Genomic DNA, 8,202 nt, shown 5'->3' with positions numbered 1-8,202 from the left:
CTCTGTGAAAAATAGCATTGGCCAAAATTTCTGAGGAAATCAACCAAAAAAAAAAACCATAATAAAAATAAAATGCTGGCTCCCCAGTGGGAGCCAGCAGTTCTTGCTGCCAGGCAGCCCAGCCTTCAAGCTCATCTGGGAAGAGAAGGCACCAGCTGGCAGGGCAGCATGAAGAGCTGCGGCCAAGATGGCGACTGCCCCATTATACCTTTCTACCAATCAGCACCAAGGGGCAGGGCCACATGCAGTGCAGCCAGCAGTCAAGATGGCAGCCACCCCCTTGTCCCTCCTCCCTCCAGGGCCTTTGCACCAATCAGTACTGAGGAGCAAGGCCTCTTTGTGTTGAGACAAAGCTATGAAAATTGCTTTCTCTTGCCACAAGTTAGGTAGGTCCCTACCCATTACCCTTTGTGGGCGAAGTGATTCATAATGAGATCCTACCCTAATGTTTCATAAAAGTTCACTGGCTTTTGAGAACCAAACATGTCGGGGAGGACGAGAGGCTGCAGCCAGGATTCTGGATGAGGAATAGGAGACAAATGTGAGATATTATTTTGAACTTAAATTCTCTCCTGGACTTGCAGCTGCATCTCTGGCAGACTGACAGTGAAGAAAGACACTAGCAATGTGTGCAAACGTTTCAACAGCTGAATATGCTGCCTCGCACTCAGCCTGATGGAGCCAGGTAAGGCGTTATTTCTGCTCTCAGAAACAGGAGGAAAGACAAAATGTGAAAGTATTCAGCACCAGGTCCAGGAGAATCAGGATTATTCAGAACTTCTCATACTTCTGACTCTTTCTGCTTTAATTAAGGGCTAGATTGGGCCGTCCTTACACTAACACCACTTTGAGGTCAAAAAGGGAACCTGTTTTATTTTTTTCTCCAGCAGAAGTTTATACAGAGCTGCATGAAATGAGTGGGGCTCCTCACAAAGTAAGAGACACTCCGCCTGAGGGAGGGAGGCAAAGTATGGCCCTAGTAGACCTAGTCTTCTAATTGTGCTCCTGTTCCACTCCAAATCCCTGAAACACTGTCACACAAAAGACAGGTGGATCCTTCCCCTCCTCATTGCTTTCTTTTTTGACTTAATCTAAGGCTCAGTCTTAAATCCTCAGTTGAAAAAAATTATGAATGAATTGATTTTCAGAGACTCAACCAGGGTATGATCACACTTCAGTGCCTAAATCCAGTTAAGTGCCTAATCCAAGAAACAGGAACTGGTTCCTCCTTTTTTATCAGGACAGCATCAGCAGTTCAGGGGGCACAAATTTTCTTTTCATTTTTTTAACTTGTTTTCAGGAAAAATTGCTTCTGAAGATCTTCATAGATATAATTGATAGATATTTGGGGAATATAGGGAGGTGGGTAAAGAAAGGGCTAGGGGGGCAGGGAGGGGCTGCCTTAACAGATTTAGTGTGAAACACTCTTTTAAGAATGGGAACCTGTTTTCTCCCAGAAGTTTGTACCATATGAGCATGGAGCTCTAACAAACCAGAGTAAGCAATGTGCAGAGTCTCAGGGATCCTTTCCCTGAGCTGCCCTGCTCCTCTTCCGTACTACGTGCACTCAGTCACACAACTGAGATCTCTGTTGGTTTAGAAATGGCATTTAAAGGTTTGTTTTTCTGGGAATTGGCTTATAGGTATAGATATATGCACTAGAAGGGTTCAAGATGGGCAGCTGGGGTTAATTCATAGATTCATAGATTGTAAAGCCGGAAGGGACCTTGGAAGACCATCGGGTCCAGCCCCCTGCACTAGGTAGGGAAGATAACTGGAGGTCAGGTGACCCCAGTGGGGTGACCATCCAGTCTCCTCTTGAAGATTTCCAGGGTAGGTGATTGCATCACCTCTGGCGGGAGCTTATTCCACAATCTGAACACTCTAACTGTGAAGAAATTTTTCCTAATGCTGAGTCAGTAATGGTCTTCCAGGAGTTTGTGCCTATTACTTCCGGTTTTCCCCAAGGATGCCCTGGTGAACAGTTGTTCGCTGAGCACTTGATGTATGCCCCTGATGTAGCAGTAATCTGCTACCAAGCTGCCTCTCAGGCTTCTCCCTTTAAGGCTAAAGAGTCCCAGGTCCCTTAGCCTTTCCTCGTATGGCTTGCTGTGTAAGTCTCTGATCATATGTGTGGCTCTTCTCTGGACCCCACATCCTTGTTTGGATTTCTAAAGAGCCTGGGTCTCACCCACAAAGTTTCTCATAGCCCTGAAAGCACACAGGCCGTCTAACACAACAAGGCCAGCAGATGAACACAGCCTGAGAATTGAGGGGGCATATACCATATTGTCTAACATAACGAAGCTAACAAGCCTGGGAACCAAGGAAGTATATGCCAGACTGCCCATAACACAAGATAAGTGGCACCAGCTAACAAGGCCTCAGAGCAGGGGGGCCTGAGTCCTGGTTTTGGGGGAATAAACCAGATTAGGAGAAGGCCCAGAAGGCTATGCGGATGTGTGACCACAGAGAGACAACCAACCAGAGATAGCCATGGATGAAGAGTCATCAAGAGAGAAGGAGAATACAAAAGAGAGACTTGAGATTAACAAAAGGCTCCCTCCCTTTGCCTCATCCCTCCCCATCCTTCTCCCTGTGAGGGGTCTCCATCTCTGTCCCCCCGGGAAGGGTCCCCAAGGCTGCCATGGATAAAGGGTACACCAGCAGCCTGTCTCATACACCCCACTGGGAGGGTGTGGGCCTCATCATCCCACCTCCAGACTGCTAACATCTGACACCTAAGAGACAGTCTCAGAGTGAAGACTGCATCCTGGCCAGATGTACTTTGACTCTGATGACAGCCCTAGGATTTGGTATATATCTAGAATTACTTGATTGTTTGTATTGCTTCTTTTGTTATCACTGTGTATCAATATATTTGCCTATTATCGAACGGAAAGCCCTCCCACCCCTCCCCAAAACAAGGCATCTGGATCCTAAATCCACAGCCAACAATTGGGGCTCAACGTGGGGCTCTCGGGACTCTGACTCAGGAACTGGAACCAAGTCCAGCACCAGCAATTGCTAACTGGAACCCTGGCACGGGAACTTGAGGGCAGTGGCCTGACCGATTAGGGAATGTGCTGATCCAGAGAATTTGCTGATCAGGGAATTTGATGACCCTTTCTAGTAGGGTCAGCTAAGATTTGTAGTAAGGCAGAGCTGTATGGTAATTGTGACTAGGGTTGTAAGTGCTGTGCAGGAGATGTTGTTTGCCTAGGTCAGGCAAGGTAGTGGACATGGGTATGTGCTGTGGTCCGCTTGAGATTAAAAACCTCCTGTTGTGTTTGCAATAGGAAGGTAGAGAGCAGAGAAAGTTATTTCTCTGCTGGAGAGGCTGTGCTAAAGAACAGGGACTCTACAGTTCTTACAGTAGTAGTTACAATCTTTTGTGGATGGTTACAAGAGCAGTTGTGTTTGCTATAAAGTCTGTAAGGTGAAGGATACAGGTGCAGATTATGGCAAGGCAAAGGGTTATCCAGGCAGTGCAGCTTCAGAGAGCTCAGAGACAGATGGAGGAGTGTGAGACAGATACTTTGGGATCCTTTGTATGCACCAGAGAATAGAGGCAGCAGAGGGTACAGAAAGAGACAGGGTATATTACTGGACATCTGCTCAGGCAGCAGCAGAGAATTTGTGATTGGAAGTGATGAGGAAACTGTGTTTTTCCCCTGCCTCTCCAGGAACAGTGAAGACCGAGAAAAGATGGCTACAGGAGTGGGTAACAGCTTGTTTTGGGTAGCATCAGGCTTAGAGGTGCACCAATAGAGATTTTTGGGGCCAATACTGATAGCTGAGCCATATTGGCCGATACCAATTCGGTTTCTGATACCAGCCCGGCAGCTTGGAAACCTGCATGTAGTTGGTAAGTCTGGTATGGTGAAAGTGGAGGGGGGATGGAAGGGGCATGGGAAAGAGCAGATCAAGGCCCCTGAGGTGAGGGAGGAGTGGGGCTGAGGCAGGGGCTGGGGTAAGTGCAGCTCAGCCAGGGTGAGACAGGTGTGGGACAAAGCCGCAGTTTGTCTGGGGGGTGTGGGGAGTGGGGAGGGAGTGGCTCCTGCTGCTGCATACCACTTGTCCAGGGGCTGCTTGTCCAGAGCTCACCCACTCGTCTGGCAGTTCCTGCATCCCGTGTCCACCCCGCCCCAGCTGAGCAGCACTTGGCAGCACTGGGCAGCAATGCCCCACTCCTTCCACACTGCAGGGCCATTGATCTGCCCCCCTCCCCCCACATGTCCCTTCCCTCCCCCATCTCCTTCCAAACTTACCAGTTGCACACAGCTCTCCAAGCTGCCAGGCTCTGCTGCTCGCTGCCTATGCACTGCACTGTGGCTGCACACATGCATGGGCATTTATTGGCCAAATTATTGGTCATATCAGGCCGATTTCCAATATGATCAATTTTCTTTATATCAGTGCCGATCCAATATTGGACCAATGTATCGGTGCACCTGTGCAAACAGAGATCAGTGCCCAGAAGTTATTCTGGGCGTAGGAAGAGAAGTGAGCTTATCAGAGGCATGGTTTTTTTTCTCTGCAGTTGCATGGTTTGAGGATTCCCTTTTTGAGCAAGGGGGAGCTTTTCTAAATCCAGAGCTGACAGTCTCCTGTGAACTTCATCCGTCAGATGCCTTCTAGCTACTCTGACCAAGTCACGACAATTTCTAAACATGGTGGCCAAGGGAAACCCCCACCTTTTTGGCAAGGTAGGGAGAACCCAAGCTTCACAGTCCCAATCTAGATTTTTAAACCCACCCTCCAAGATCAGCTCAATGGTTTGGCACAGCATATCAACAGAGAAGGATGGCAGCTGAAAAAAAATCAGATGAGGGCATGGATTCAGGGCTCAGTCTGTGCCTCATACCAAAGGTCTGATCTGCCTTTTACACCAGTTTTGCACCAGTGAAATTCCACAAAATTTAATGGAGTTACTCCTGATTTACAACACTGCAGTGAGAAGAGAACTGAGCCCCAAAAGGATATGGGGGAAGGAGAATAGAGTGCTAAGTCCCTGCATTGGGGCAAGTTCTTCCACCTTTCTGCACCTGTGATTCTGGGAACAGCTGTGGTCCTGAAAAGCTCCTAGAATTCCCTAGCAAAGCTGAACAGCACCTTCTGTTAGCTGATGCTCTCTGAAGTGCTAGAAATTTGTCCCATATATGCACATGCACACTTCTGTTCTGGATCCTAGCCAGCTACACTGGCTTTCTGCTATCCAAGGATTATCTAATACCAGGGAACTCTCTCCTTAGTGTAACTGTCAGTCTGCTTCATGCTGCAGATAGGTCACATTTATGATTCTGTGATTAAATGAGCATAAGATGAGATATTTGTACTTGGCCTCCCAGGCAAAGAGTAACCAAGAGGAAATCTATGCAGCCCTCATGTGCACTGGGACTGCGACACAGGAATGCTCTCTGCTGTGTTAAACCATGTTACATTGCAACAAAGTGGCCATTGCCACTTATCTCAATGAACACCCGAAAGAGGCAACCTGAAATTGCAATTAAATACCTTTACTGACATTTTTTAGCCTCTCTCAAACTCTGAAAGTTGCAGTAACATATATGGAAAAAGTCCAATAGGTCTTTGGTGCCTTGGCTGGTGCTAGCTAAAGATAATAGGCAGTGATGCCACATCCTTCTGCTCCCATGCGTCTGAATTGTGGCAGAAGCAGTCAGGCGGAGGGCTGATGCAGACATCTGTGTCTCTTTTCTGATAAGATCTGACAACGTTAACGAGATTCAGGGGCCACTGGTCATGGTGGAGGATCAGAAATGGCCTTGTTTTACTCTTCAATCCTGACAGGAAAAATTGCAATAGTGGTGAGGATGTCACATCAGAAGAGGCAGGGGGAAAAAAACGCTAATTGCATTCCGCTGCTGACTTGAGATGCTTCTTTGGTGGGGCTTGCTATCGCTGTGTAATCAAACACTTCCTCTTATCATATACTCTCTGATTAAACACTGATATTCTGTTATTAACGTATTGCTTTCTGGTCTCCCGTAATCAATATGCCATGTTCATGGTGCTACTTGTTAAAGGTTTCTTGGAGTCTCAAACAATTCTTACCGTGGCAATGTTTTCCTTTCTTGGGCGGGGAGAGGTTGTTGTTATAGTCAGAAGGAAATCAAACAGTGAGTGTTTCTTGCTATATCCTTCCAGCGTCTCTGATAAGGTTATCTGGGATCCTAATGGTACATCCTAAACTTAGATTCAAAAGCAGAAAATCACTAATGGGCTCCTGTGAGCAGCAGAGAATCTGCTCTTTTTAAGGCTTTAAAGCTCCCTGCAGTGGATTGTGCCAGTTTGGTTCTCTGACAGGGAGAGCTGTCAATCAACACAGTCAGTGCCCTCACTAAGAAGGGTGTTTCGTAAGCAACATGACCCAGCCAGCCAAGACACTGAACATGGAAAGGCAACAAGTTGCTTAGATCTCTGGAGTTTTATTAGCATGAAGGTAGGAGTCTATATGCTCTTACACACATTCTTTTTTCCCCCTGCTCTTTACCTGAGCCTGAAAGGGAACGGAGCCACAAAGAGAAACTTGAGCAAGAGTTTAATCAAAGCCGAGAACAAAAGAGGCTGGCAGTCAGAACATGTTCCATTAAAATGTTGAGAAATCTTTAAGGTCTATTGCCTGCTCAGCTGGAACTCATTTCAATATATCCCACACTCATTATATGGCTAAAACAGTAGCCCTAATTCTTTCGGGTTCTGAGCAAGGGGGAGAGGAGACTCCACCCTGATGTCTCCCTGACATCAAGTGAGATGTGCTGCCACTTGCTTTGTTATTCAGTGTTGTGCTTACTTGTTCCATCGGTTTTCTTCGACCTCGGAAAAGACAAGATGCTTTTTTCTTGCCTGCTGAGGGTCAGTGTCAAATCAAAGGCAAGGTTTCTCCTGACATGGAAGCTGTAAACAGAGTTTCATCTATCCACTTCACGCTGAAGCAAAGAAAGACATTTCGGAGGCAAACCGGATATGAGTTCTCTTCCTCTTTCAGCTACAAGTCGTGCTGCACAACCGAGTGGGAAGGTGGCGGTTGGCTTTAGGAATGAAACAGCTGTTGATCTCTTGTTGTTTTTTGGTTTTTTTACAGCAGGAGTGCTCATTGTAACAGACACTGTGCTGCTCTCCATGCAGATGCATCAGACACCAACCTCCGGACAGTGTAAGAATCCATAAGAAATGAAACAAGGTGACCCCAAGTATTTAAGACCTGTTTAGTGGGCCTTGCTACTTTTCTCAGCCCAGTTCCTACTCAACAGAAATCTGCCTCACAAACAACATCATGATAATCAGCACCAACAGAGGATGTATGAAAAGCAGGAATCAAGTTTTCTGTTCACCGTGGAAAAATATGGTAAAACCCAGATTTTCTTGTTTTAAAGAGAAAAACATGGATTTGCTCATTTTGAGGAGAAAAACACTGGTTTTCTCTTTTAAAGGAGAAAGACATGGAAAACGGTGGGTTTCCCCTTGCAGGCTGGCAGGGAGGTCAGGCAGGGGGTGCCATGTGTTTGTGATACACATGCACATGGCTGCCAGGAAGCCTGGAGAGCAGCTCCCGCATGTAAGTCTGGCAGCAGCGGGGGGGGGGGGGGGGCACAGGATTGAGGCCCCCATAATGAGGGAGGGAGGGAAGGAGGGAGTTAGGTAGTGGGGCTTGGCACCCCATGTGGTGCATAGGGCTTGGGGCCCAGGGCTCTTATGTGCAGCCACAGGGCCCAAGCAAGGAGTGGACTGGAGTAGCAGACGGCTCAGGGGTCGGTGGGGTGATGGCTCCTGGCTGCTGCGTGCTGCCTGCACTCCCAGGGGAGGCACGGGGGGCAGATGCTTGGTGCTGATGCTGCTGCAAGACCCGCACTGCCATGGTGAGGCACCCCATGCCCACCCGGCAGTGGCGGGGATGGTGGCACAGAATTGTGCCCCTCACTGCTGCCAGGCAGGTGGGGGACAGTTTGTCATTGTGGTGCAGAGCTCCCAGTGGTGGCAATAAGCTTCCCCACCTGGCCCTGCTCTGGCCTGCCATGCCAGGTCCTGCCCATTGGGCCGCAGAGGCCCCGCAGGAGGGTAGCATGGTGCGTAGCCCAAGCCCCCAGCAGGCACCACACACCTGCCTCACCCCCCCACCCCCACAGGCTCCCTGCCCACTGTACTGCCCACGGGGGAGAGAAAGGGGGAGCTGGGCAGCAC

Source organism: Crocodylus siamensis, chromosome 8, assembly GCF_052110815.1.
Source record: "Crocodylus siamensis isolate JL-2025a chromosome 8, ASM5211081v1, whole genome shotgun sequence".
NCBI lineage: Eukaryota > Metazoa > Chordata > Crocodylia > Crocodylidae > Crocodylus > Crocodylus siamensis.
Note: the sequence above shows the minus strand (reverse complement) of the source record.